This window comes from Electrona antarctica, assembly GCF_951216825.1.
Source record: "Electrona antarctica genome assembly, chromosome: 10".
Classification (NCBI taxonomy): Eukaryota; Metazoa; Chordata; class Actinopteri; order Myctophiformes; family Myctophidae; genus Electrona; species Electrona antarctica.
Window position 1 is genome coordinate 7,576,809 of NC_136791.1, and position 13,170 is coordinate 7,589,978.

The following is a 13,170-nucleotide window of genomic DNA, read 5'->3' on the forward strand; positions in this document are numbered from 1 at the left end:
AATTTTTGTATTGGCTGTGCCAAAAAAAAGCAGTTTTCTATGCATTTCAGGGGTACTGTGGGGTTTTTTGAACCCCCAATTTTTTTATTGGCTGTGCAAAAAAAAATCAGTTTTCTATGCATTTCAGGGGTACTGTGGGTTTTTTTAACCCCCAATTTTTTTATTGGCTGTGCCAAAAAAAAGAAGTTTTCTATGCATTTCAGGGGTACTGTGGGGTTTTTTGAACCCCCAATTTTTTTATTGGCTGTGCCAAAAAAAAGCAGTTTTCTATGCATTTCAGGGGTACTGTGGGGTTTTTTGAACCCCCAATTTTTTTATTGGCTGTGCCAAAAAAAAGCAGTTTTCTATGCATTTCAGGGGTACTGTGGGGTTTTTTGAACCCCCAATTTTTGTATTGGCTGTGCCAAAAAAAAGCAGTTTTCTATGCATGTCAGGGGTAATGTGGGGTTTTTTGAACCCCCAATTTTTTTATTGGCTGTGCCAAAAAAAAGCAGTTTTCTATGCATTTCAGGGGTACTGTGGGGTTTTTTGAACCCCCAATTTTTTTATTGGCTGTGCCAAAAAAAAGCAGTTTTCTATGCATTTCAGGGGTACTGTGGGGTTTTTTGAACCCCCAATTTTTTTATTGGCTGTGCCAAAAAAAGCAGTGTTCTATGCATTTCAGGGGTACTGTGGGTTTTTTTTAACCCCCAATTTTTTTATTGGCTGTGTCAAAAAAAAGCAGTTTTCTATGCATTTCAGGGGTACTGTGGGGTTTTTTGAACCCCCAATTTTTTTATTGGTTGTGCCAAAAAAAAGCAGTTTTCTATGCATTTCAGGGGTACTGTGGGGTTTTTTGAACGCCCAATTTTTTTATTGGCTGTGCCAAAAAAAAGCAGTTTTCTATGCATTTCAGGGGTACTGTGGGGTTTTTTGAACCCCCAATTTTTTTATTGGCTGTGCCAAAACAACCGTTTTCTATGCATTTCAGGGGTACTGTGGGTTTTTTTGAACCCCCAATTTTTTTATTGGCTGTGCCAAAAAAAAGCAGTTTTCTATGCATTTCAGGGGTACTGTGGGGTTTTTTGAACCCCCAATTTTTGTATTGGCTGTGCCAAAAAAAAGCAGTTTTCTATGCATTTCAGGGGTACTGTGGGGTTTTTTGAACCCCCAATTTTTTTATTGGCTGTGCAAAAAAAACAGTTTTCTATGCATTTCAGGGGTACTGTGGGTTTTTTTAACGCCCAATTTTTTTATTGGCTGTGCCAAAAAAAAGCAGTTTTCTATGCATTTCAGGGGTACTGTGGGGTTTTTGAACCCCCAATTTTTTTATTGGCTGTGCCAAAAAAAAGCAGTTTTCTATACATTTCAGGGTTACTGTGGGGTTTTTTTAACCCCCAATTTTTGTATTGGCTGTGCCAAAAAAAAGCAGTTTTCTATGCATTTCAGGGGTACTGTGGGGGTTTTTTAACCCCCAATTTTTTTATTGGCTGTGCCAAAGAAAAGCAGTTTTCTATGCATTTCAGGGGTACTGTGGGGTTTTTTGAACCCCCAATTTTTTTATTGGCTGTGCCAAAAAAAAACGTTTTCTATGCATTTCAGGGGTACTGTGGGGTTTTTTGAACCCCCAATTTTTTTATTGGCTGTGCCAAAAAAAAGCAGTTTTCTATGCATTTCAGGGGTACTGTGGGGTTTTTTGAACCCCCAATTTTTTTATTGGCTGTGCCAAAAAAAAGCAGTTTTCTATGCATTTCAGGGGTACTGTGGGGTTTTTTTAACCCCCAATTTTTTTATTGGCTGTGCCAAAAAAAAGCAGTTTTCTATGCATTTCAGGGGTACTGTGGGGTTTTTTGAACCCCCAATTTTTTTATTGGCTGTGCCAAAAAAAAGCAGTTTTCTATGCATTTCAGGGGTACTGTGGGGTTTTTGAACCCCCAATTTTTTTATTGGCTGTGCCAAAAAAAAGCAGTTTTCTATACATTTCAGGGTTACTGTGGGGTTTTTTTAACCCCCAATTTTTTTATTGGCTGTGCCAAAAAAAAGCAGTTTTCTATGCATTTCAGGGGTACTGTGGGGGTTTTTTAACCCCCAATTTTTTTATTGGCTGTGCCAAAGAAAAGCAGTTTTCTATGCATTTCAGGGGTACTGTGGGGTTTTTTGAACCCCCAATTTTTTTATTGGCTGTGCCATAAAAAACCGTTTTCTATGCATTTCAGGGGTACTGTGGGGTTTTTTGAACCCCCAATTTTTTTATTGGCTGTGCCAAAAAAAAGCAGTTTTCTATGCATTTCAGGGGTACTGTGGGGTTTTTTGAACCCCCAATTTTTTTATTGGCTGTGCCAAAAAAAAGCAGTTTTCTATGCATTTCAGGGGTACTGTGGGGTTTTTTTAACCCCCAATTTTTTTATTGGCTGTGCCAAAAAAAAGCAGTTTTCTATGCATTTCAGGGGTACTGTGGGGTTTTTTGAACCCCCAATTTTTTTATTGGCTGTGCCAAAAAAAAGCAGTTTTCTATGCATTTCAGGGGTACTGTGGGGTTTTTTGAACCCCCAATTTTTGTATTGGCTGTGCCCAAAAAAAAGCAGTTTTCTATGCATTTCAGGGGTACTGTGGGGTTTTTTGAACCCCCAATTTTTTTATTGGCTGTGTAAAAAAAAAGCAGTTTTCTATGCATTTCAGGGGTACTGTGGGGTTTTTTGAACCCCCAATTTTTTTATTGGTTGTGCCAAAAAAAAGCAGTTTTCTATGCATTTCAGGGGTACTGTGGGGTTTTTTGAACGCCCAATTTTTTTATTGGCTGTGCCAAAAAAAAGCAGTTTTCTATGCATTTCAGGGGTACTGTGGGGTTTTTTGAACCCCCAATTTTTTTATTGGCTGTGCCAAAACAACCGTTTTCTATGCATTTCAGGGGTACTGTGGGTTTTTTTGAACCCCCAATTTTTTTATTGGCTGTGCCAAAAAAAAACAGTTTTCTATGCATTTCAGGGGTACTGTGGGGTTTTTTGAACCCCCAATTTTTGTATTGGCTGTGCCAAAAAAAAGCAGTTTTCTATGCATTTCAGGGGTACTGTGGGGTTTTTTGAACCCCCAATTTTTTTATTGGCTGTGCAAAAAAAACAGTTTTCTATGCATTTCAGGGGTACTGTGGGTTTTTTTAACCCCCAATTTTTTTATTGGCTGTGCCAAAAAAAAGCAGTTTTCTATGCATTTCAGGGGTACTGTGGGGTTTTTTGAACCCCCAATTTTTTTATTGGCTGTGCCAAAAAAAAGCAGTTTTCTATACATTTCAGGGTTACTGTGGGGTTTTTTTAACCCCCAATTTTTTTATTGGCTGTGCCAAAAAAAAAAGTTTTCTATGCATTTCAGGGGTACTGTGGGGGTTTTTTAACCCCCAATTTTTTTATTGGCTGTGCCAAAGAAAAGCAGTTTTCTATGCATTTCAGGGGTACTGTGGGGTTTTTTGAACCCCCAATTTTTTTATTGGCTGTGCCAAAAAAAACCGTTTTCTATGCATTTCAGGGGTACTGTGGGGTTTTTTGAACCCCCAATTTTTTTATTGGCTGTGCCAAAAAAAAGCAGTTTTCTATGCATTTCAGGGGTACTGTGGGGTTTTTTGAACCCCCAATTTTTTTATTGGCTGTGCCAAAAAAAAGCAGTTTTCTATGCATTTCAGGGGTACTGTGGGGTTTTTTTAACCCCCAATTTTTTTATTGGCTGTGCCAAAAAAAAGCAGTTTTCTATGCATTTCAGGGGTACTGTGGGGTTTTTTGAACCCCCAATTTTTTTATTGGCTGTGCCAAAAAAAAGCAGTTTTCTATGCATTTCAGGGGTACTGTGGGGTTTTTTGAACCCCCAATTTTTGTATTGGCTGTGCCCAAAAAAAAGCAGTTTTCTATGCATTTCAGGGGTACTGTGGGTTTTTTTTAACCCCCAATTTTTTTATTGGCTGTGTCAAAAAAAAGCAGTTTTCTATGCATTTCAGGGGTACTGTGGGGTTTTTTGAACCCCCAATTTTTGTATTGGCTGTGCAAAAAAAAAGCAGTTTTCTATGCATTTCAGGGGTACTGTGGGGTTTTTTGAACCCCCAATTTTTGTATTGGTTGTGCCAAAAAAAAGCAGTTTTCTATGCATTTCAGGGGTACTGTGGGGTTTTTTGAACGCCCAATTTTTTTATTGGCTGTGCCAAAAAAAAGCAGTTTTCTATGCATTTCAGGGGTACTGTGGGGTTTTTTGAACCCCCAATTTTTTTATTGGCTGTGCCAAAACAACCGTTTTCTATGCATTTCAGGGGTACTGTGGGTTTTTTTGAACCCCCAATTTTTTTATTGGCTGTGCCAAAAAAAAGCAGTTTTCTATGCATTTCAGGGGTACTGTGGGGTTTTTTGAACCCCCAATTTTTGTATTGGCTGTGCCAAAAAAAAGCAGTTTTCTATGCATTTCAGGGGTACTGTGGGGTTTTTTGAACCCCCAATTTTTTTATTGGCTGTGCAAAAAAAAATCAGTTTTCTATGCATTTCAGGGGTACTGTGGGTTTTTTTAACCCCCAATTTTTTTATTGGCTGTGCCAAAAAAAAGAAGTTTTCTATGCATTTCAGGGGTACTGTGGGGTTTTTTGAACCCCCAATTTTTTTATTGGCTGTGCCAAAAAAAAGCAGTTTTCTATGCATTTCAGGGGTACTGTGGGGTTTTTTGAACCCCCAATTTTTTTATTGGCTGTGCCAAAAAAAAGCAGTTTTCTATGCATTTCAGGGGTACTGTGGGGTTTTTTGAACCCCCAATTTTTGTATTGGCTGTGCCAAAAAAAAGCAGTTTTCTATGCATGTCAGGGGTACTGTGGGGTTTTTTGAACCCCCAATTTTTTTATTGGCTGTGCCAAAAAAAGCAGTTTTCTATGCATTTCAGGGGTACTGTGGGGTTTTTTGAACCCCCAATTTTTTTATTGGCTGTGCCAAAAAAAAGCAGTTTTCTATGCATTTCAGGGGTACTGTGGGGTTTTTTGAACCCCCAATTTTTTTATTGGCTGTGCCAAAAAAGAGCAGTGTTCTATGCATTTCAGGGGTACTGTGGGGTTTTTTTAACCCCCAATTTTTTTATTGGCTGTGCCAAAAAAAAGCAGTTTTCTATGCATTTCAGGGGTACTGTGGGGTTTTTTGAACCCCCAATTTTTTTATTGGCTGTGCCAAAAAAAAGCAGTTTTCTATGCATTTCAGGGGTACTGTGGGGTTTTTTGAACCCCCAATTTTTTTATTGGCTGTGCCAAAAAAAAGCAGTTTTCTATGCATTTCAGGGGTACTGTGGGGTTTTTTGAACCCCCAATTTTTTTATTGGCTGTGCCAAAAAAAAATGCAGTTTTCTATGCATTTCAGGGGTACTGTGGAGTTTTTTGAACCCCCAATTTTTTTATTGGCTGTGCCAAAAAAATGCAGTTTTCTATGCATTTCAGGGGTACTGTGGGGTTTTTTGAACCCCCAATTTTTTTATTGGCTGTGCCAAAAAAAAGCAGTTTTCTATGCATTTCAGGGGTACTGTGGGGTTTTTTGAACCCCCAATTTTTTTATTGGCTGTGCCAAAAAAAAGCAGTTTTCTATGCATTTCAGGGGTACTGTGGGGTTTTTTTAACCCCCAATTTTTGTATTGGCTGTGCCAAAAAAAAGCAGTTTTCTATGCATTTCAGGGGTACTGTGGGGTTTTTTGAACCCCCAATTTTTTTATTGGCTGTGCCAAAAAAAAGCAGTTTTGTATGCATTTCAGGGGTACTGTGGGGTTTTTTGAACCCCCAATTTTTGTATTGGCTGTGCCAAAAAAAAGCAGTTTTCTATGCATTTCAGGGGTACTGTGGGGTTTTTTGAACCCCCAATTTTTTTATTGGCTGTGCAAAAAAAAAGCAGTTTTCTATGCATTTCAGGGGTACTGTGGGGGTTTTTTAACCCCCAATTTTTGTATTGGCTGTGCCAAAAAAAAGCAGTTTTCTATGCATTTCAGGGGTACTGTGGGGTTTTTTGAACCCCCAATTTTTTTATTGGCTGTGCCAAAAAAAAACAGTTTTCTATGCATTTCAGGGGTACTGTGGGGTTTTTTGAACCCCCAATTTTTGTATTGGCTGTGCCAAAAAAAAGCAGTTTTCTATGCATTTCAGGGGTACTGTGGGGTTTTTTGAACCCCCAATTCTTTTATTGGCTGTGCCAAAAAAAAGCAGTTTTCTATGCATTTCAGGGGTACTGTGGGGTTTTTTTAACCCCCAATTTTTTTATTGGCTGTGCCAAAAAAAAGCAGTTTTCTATGCATTTCAGGGGTACTGTGGGGTTTTTTGAACCCCCAATTTTTTTATTGGCTGTGCCAAAAAAAAGCAGTTTTCTATGCATTTCAGGGGTACTGTGGGGTTTTTTGAACCCCCAATGTTTTTGACCTTTCTAGCGATTTGACCTTTTGACCTTTGACCTTTTGACCTTTGACCTTTCTAGCGTTTTGGCCAAAAAAAAGCAGTTTTCTATGCATTTCAGGGGTACTGTGGGGTTTTTTGAACCCCCAATTTTTTTATTGGCTGTGCCAAAAAAAAGCAGTTTTCTATGCATTTCAGGGGTACTGTGGGGTTTTTTGAACCCCCAATTTTTTTATTGGCTGTGCCCAAAAAAAGCAGTTTTCTATGCATGTCAGGGGTACTGTGGGGTTTTTTGAACCCCCAATTTTTTTATTGGCTGTGCCAAAAAAAAGCAGTTTTCTATGCATTTCAGGGGTACTGTGGGGTTTTTTGAACCCCCAATTTTTTTATTGGCTGTGCCAAAAAAAAGCAGTTTTCTATGCATTTCAGGGGTACTGTGGGGTTTTTTGAACCCCCAATTTTTTTATTGGCTGTGCCAAAAAAAGCAGTGTTCTATGCATTTCAGGGGTACTGTGGGGTTTTTTTAACCCCCAATTTTTTTATTGGCTGTGCCAAAAAAAAGCAGTTTTCTATGCATTTCAGGGGTACTGTGGGGTTTTTTGAACCCCCAATTTTTTTATTGGCTGTGCCAAAAAAAAGCAGTTTTCTATGCATTTCAGGGGTACTGTGGGGTTTTTTGAACCCCCAATTTTTTTATTGGCTGTGCCAAAAAAAAGCAGTTTTCTATGCATTTCAGGGGTACTGTGGGGTTTTTTGAACCCCCAATTTTTTTATTGGCTGTGCCAAAAAAAAAGCAGTTTTCTATGCATTTCAGGGGTACTGTGGAGTTTTTTGAACCCCCAATTTTTTTATTGGCTGTGCCAAAAAAATGCAGTTTTCTATGCATTTCAGGGGTACTGTGGGGTTTTTTGAACCCCCAATTTTTTTATTGGCTGTGCCAAAAAAAAGCAGTTTTCTATGCATTTCAGGGGTACTGTGGGGTTTTTTGAACCCCCAATTTTTTTATTGGCTGTGCCAAAAAAAAGCAGTTTTCTATGCATTTCAGGGGTACTGTGGGGTTTTTTTAACCCCCAATTTTTGTATTGGCTGTGCCAAAAAAAAGCAGTTTTCTATGCATTTCAGGGGTACTGTGGGGTTTTTTGAACCCCCAATTTTTTTATTGGCTGTGCCAAAAAAAAGCAGTTTTGTATGCATTTCAGGGGTACTGTGGGGTTTTTTGAACCCCCAATTTTTGTATTGGCTGTGCCAAAAAAAAGCAGTTTTCTATGCATTTCAGGGGTACTGTGGGGTTTTTTGAACCCCCAATTTTTTTATTGGCTGTGCAAAAAAAAAGCAGTTTTCTATGCATTTCAGGGGTACTGTGGGGTTTTTTTAACCCCCAATTTTTGTATTGGCTGTGCCAAAAAAAAGCAGTTTTCTATGCATTTCAGGGGTACTGTGGGGTTTTTTGAACCCCCAATTTTTTTATTGGCTGTGCCAAAAAAAAACAGTTTTCTATGCATTTCAGGGGTACTGTGGGGTTTTTTGAACCCCCAATTTTTGTATTGGCTGTGCCAAAAAAAAGCAGTTTTCTATGCATTTCAGGGGTACTGTGGGGTTTTTTGAACCCCCAATTCTTTTATTGGCTGTGCCAAAAAAAAGCAGTTTTCTATGCATTTCAGGGGTACTGTGGGGTTTTTTTAACCCCCAATTTTTTTATTGGCTGTGCCAAAAAAAAGCAGTTTTCTATGCATTTCAGGGGTACTGTGGGGTTTTTTGAACCCCCAATTTTTTTATTGGCTGTGCCAAAAAAAAGCAGTTTTCTATGCATTTCAGGGGTACTGTGGGGTTTTTTGAACCCCCAATGTTTTTGACCTTTCTAGCGATTTGACCTTTTGACCTTTGACCTTTTGACCTTTGACCTTTCTAGCGTTTTGGCCAAAAAAAAGCAGTTTTCTATGCATTTCAGGGGTACTGTGGGGTTTTTTGAACCCCCAATTTTTTTATTGGCTGTGCCAAAAAAAAGCAGTTTTCTATGCATTTCAGGGGTACTGTGGGGTTTTTTGAACCCCCAATTTTTTTATTGGCTGTGCCAAAAAAAAACAGTTTTCTATGCATTTCAGGGGTACTGTGGTTTTTTTTTAACCCCCAATCTTTTTATTGGCTGTGCCAAAAAAAAGCAGTTTTCTATGCATTTCAGGGGTACTGTGGGGTTTTTTGAACCCCCAATTTTTTGTGCCAAAAAAAAGCAGTTTTCTATGCATTTCAGGGGTACTGTGGGGTTTTTTGAACCCCCAATTTTTGTATTGGCTGTGCCAAAAAAAAACAGTTTTCTATGCATTTCAGGGGTACTGTGGGGTTTTTTGAACCCCCAATTTTTTTATTGGCTGTGCCAAAAAAAAGCAGTTTTCTATGCATTTCAGGGGTACTGTGGGGTTTTTTGAACCCCCAATTTTTGTATTGGCTGTGCCAAAAAAAAGCAGTTTTCTATGCATTTCAGGGGTACTGTGGGGTTTTTTTAACCTCCAATTTTTTTATTGGCTGTGCCAAAAAAAAACAGTTTTCTATGCATTTCAGGGGTACTGTGGGGTTTTTTGAACCCCCAATTTTTTTATTGGCTGTGCCAAAAAAAAGCAGTTTTCTATGCATTTCAGGGGTACTGTGGGGTTTTTTGAACCCCCAATTATTTTATTGGCTGTGCCAAAAAAAAGCAGTTTTCTATGCATTTCAGGGGTACTGTGGGGTTTTTTTTAACCCCCAATTTTTTTATTGGCTGTGCCAAAAAAAAGCAGTTTTCTATGCATTTCAGGGGTACTGTGGGGTTTTTTGAACCCCCACATTTTTTGACCTTTCTAGCGATTTGACCTTTGACCTTTTGACCTTTGACCTTTTGACCTTTGACCTTTTGACCTTTGACCTTTCTAGCGATTTGACCTTTGACCTTTTGACCTTTGACCTTTTGACCTTTGACCTTTCTAGCGTTTTGGCCAAAAAAAAGCAGTTTTCTATGCATTTCAGGGGTACTGTGGGGTTTTTTGAACCCCCAATTTTTTTATTGGCTGTGCCAAAAAAAAGCAGTTTTCTATGCATTTCAGGGGTACTGTGGGGTTTTTTGAACCCCCAATTTTTTTGACCTTTCTAGCGATTTGACCTTTGACCTTTTGACATTTGACCTTTTGACCTTTGACCTTTTGACCTTTGACCTTTCTAGCGATTTGACCTTTGACCTTTTGACCTTTGACCTTTTGACCTTTGACCTTTTGACCTTTCTAGCGTTTTGGCCAAAAAAAAGCAGTTTTCTATGCATTTCAGGGGTACTGTGGGGTTTTTTGAACCCCCAATTTTTGTATTGGCTGTGCCAAAAAAAAGCAGTTTTCTATGCATTTCAGGGGTACTGTGGGGTTTTTTGAACCCCCAATTTTTTTATTGGCTGTGCCAAAGAAAAGCAGTTTTCTATGCATTTCAGGGGTACTGTGGGGTTTTTTTAACCCCCAATTTTTTTAATGGCTGTGCCAAAAAAAAGCAGTTTTCTATGCATTTCAGGGGTACTGTGGGGTTTTTTTAACCCCCAATTTTTTTATTGGCTGTGCCAAAAAAAACACTTTTCTATGCATTTCAGGGGTACTGTGGGGTTTTTTGAACCCCCAATTTTTTTATTGGCTGTGCCAAAAAAAAGCAGTTTTCTATGCATTTCAGGGGTACTGTGGGGTTTTTTGAACCCCCAATTTTTTTATTGGCTGTGCCAAAAAAAACAGTTTTCTATGCATTTCAGGGGTACTGTGGGGTTTTTTTAACGCCCAATTTTTTTATTGGCTGTGCCAAAAAAAAGCAGTTTTCTATGCATTTCAGGGGTACTGTGGGGTTTTTTTAACCCCCAATTTTTGTATTGGCTGTGCCAAAAAAAAGCAGTTTTCTATGCATTTCAGGGGTACTGTGGGGTTTTTTGAACCCCCAATTTTTTTATTGGCTGTGCCAAAAAAAAGCAGTTTTGTATGCATTTCAGGGGTACTGTGGGGTTTTTTGAACCCCCAATTTTTTTATTGGCTGTGCCAAAAAAAAGCAGTTTTCTATGCATTTCAGGGGTACTGTGGGGTTTTTTGAACCCCCAATTTTTTTATTGGCTGTGTCAAAAAAAAGCAGTTTTCTATGCATTTCAGGGGTACTGTGGGGTTTTTTGAACCCCCAATTTTTTTATTGGCTGTGCCAAAAAAAAGCAGTTTTCTATGCATTTCAGGGGTACTGTGGGGTTTTTTTAACCCCCAATTTTTTTAATGGCTGTGCCAAAAAAAAGCAGTTTTCTATGCATTTCAGGGGTACTGTGGGGTTTTTTTAACCCCCAATTTTTTTATTGGCTGTGCCAAAAAAAACACTTTTCTATGCATTTCAGGGGTACTGTGGGGTTTTTTGAACCCCCAATTTTTTTATTGGCTATGCCAAAAAAAAGCAGTTTTCTATGCATTTCAGGGGTACTGTGGGGTTTTTTGAACCCCCAATTTTTTTATTGGCTGTGCCAAAAAAAACAGTTTTCTATGCATTTCAGGGGTACTGTGGGGTTTTTTTAACGCCCAATTTTTTTATTGGCTGCGCCAAAAAAAAGCAGTTTTCTATGCATTTCAGGGGTACTGTGGGGTTTTTTTAACCCCCAATTTTTGTATTGGCTGTGCCAAAAAAAAGCAGTTTTCTATGCATTTCAGGGGTACTGTGGGGTTTTTTGAACCCCCAATTTTTTTATTGGCTGTGCCAAAAGAAAGCAGTTTTCTATGCATTTCAGGGGTACTGTGGGGTTTTTTGAACCCCCAATTTTTTATTGGCTGTGCCAAAAAAAAGCAGTTTTCTATGCATTTCAGGGGTACTGTGGGGTTTTTTTAACCCCCAATTTTTTTATTGGCTGTGTCAAAAAAAAGCAGTTTTCTATGCATTTCAGGGGTACTGTGGGGTTTTTTGAACCCCCAATTTTTGTATTGGCTGTGCAAAAAAAAAGCAGTTTTCTATGCATTTCAGGGGTACTGTGGGGTTTTTTGAACCCCCAATTTTTGTATTGGTTGTGCCAAAAAAAAGCAGTTTTCTATGCATTTCAGGGGTACTGTGGGGTTTTTTGAACGCCCAATTTTTTTATTGGCTGTGCCAAAAAAAAGCAGTTTTCTATGCATTTCAGGGGTACTGTGGGGTTTTTTGAACCCCCAATTTTTTTATTGGCTGTGCCAAAACAACCGTTTTCTATGCATTTCAGGGGTACTGTGGGTTTTTTTGAACCCCCAATTTTTTTATTGGCTGTGCCAAAAAAAAGCAGTTTTCTATGCATTTCAGGGGTACTGTGGGGTTTTTTGAACCCCCAATTTTTGTATTGGCTGTGCCAAAAAAAAGCAGTTTTCTATGCATTTCAGGGGTACTGTGGGGTTTTTTGAACCCCCAATTTTTTTATTGGCTGTGCAAAAAAAAATCAGTTTTCTATGCATTTCAGGGGTACTGTGGGGTTTTTTAACCCCCAATTTTTTTATTGGCTGTGCCAAAAAAAAGAAGTTTTCTATGCATTTCAGGGGTACTGTGGGGTTTTTTGAACCCCCAATTTTTTTATTGGCTGTGCCAAAAAAAAGCAGTTTTCTATGCATGTCAGGGGTACTGTGGGGTTTTTTGAACCCCCAATTTTTTTATTGGCTGTGCCAAAAAAAAGCAGTTTTCTATGCATTTCAGGGGTACTGTGGGGTTTTTTGAACCCCCAATTTTTGTATTGGCTGTGCCAAAAAAAAAGCAGTTTTCTATGCATTTCAGGGGTACTGTGGGGTTTTTTGAACCCCCAATTTTTTTATTGGCTGTGCCAAAAAAAGCAGTGTTCTATGCATTTCAGGGGTACTGTGGGGTTTTTTTAACCCCCAATTTTTTTATTGGCTGTGCCAAAAAAAAGCAGTTTTCTATGCATTTCAGGGGTACTGTGGGGTTTTTTGAACCCCCAATTTTTTTATTGGCTGTGCCAAAAAAAAGCAGTTTTCTATGCATTTCAGGGGTACTGTGGGGTTTTTTGAACCCCCAATTTTTTTATTGGCTGTGCCAAAAAAAAACAGTTTTCTATGCATTTCAGGGGTACTGTGGGGTTTTTTGAACCCCCAATTTTTTTATTGGCTATGCCAAAAAAAAAGCAGTTTTCTATGCATTTCAGGGGTACTGTGGAGTTTTTTGAACCCCCAATTTTTTTATTGGCTGTGCCAAAAAAATGCAGTTTTCTATGCATTTCAGGGGTACTGTGGGGTTTTTTGAACCCCCAATTTTTTTATTGGCTGTGCCAAAAAAAAGCAGTTTTCTATGCATTTCAGGGGTACTGTGGGGTTTTTTGAACCCCCAATTTTTTTATTGGCTGTGCCAAAAAAAAGCAGTTTTCTATGCATTTCAGGGGTACTGTGGGGTTTTTTTAACCCCCAATTTTTGTATTGGCTGTGCCAAAAAAAAGCAGTTTTCTATGCATTTCAGGGGTACTGTGGGGTTTTTTGAACCCCCAATTTTTTTATTGGCTGTGCCAAAAAAAAGCAGTTTTGTATGCATTTCAGGGGTACTGTGGGGTTTTTTGAACCCCCAATTTTTGTATTGGCTGTGCCAAAAAAAAGCAGTTTTCTATGCATTTCAGGGGTACTGTGGGGTTTTTTGAACCCCCAATTTTTGTATTGGCTGTGCAAAAAAAAAGCAGTTTTCTATGCATTTCAGGGGTACTGTGGGGTTTTTTTAACCCCCAATTTTTGTATTGGCTGTGCCAAAAAAAAGCAGTTTTCTATGCATTTCAGGGGTACTGTGGGGTTTTTTGAACCCCCAATTTTTTTATTGGCTGTGCCAAAAAAAAACAGTTT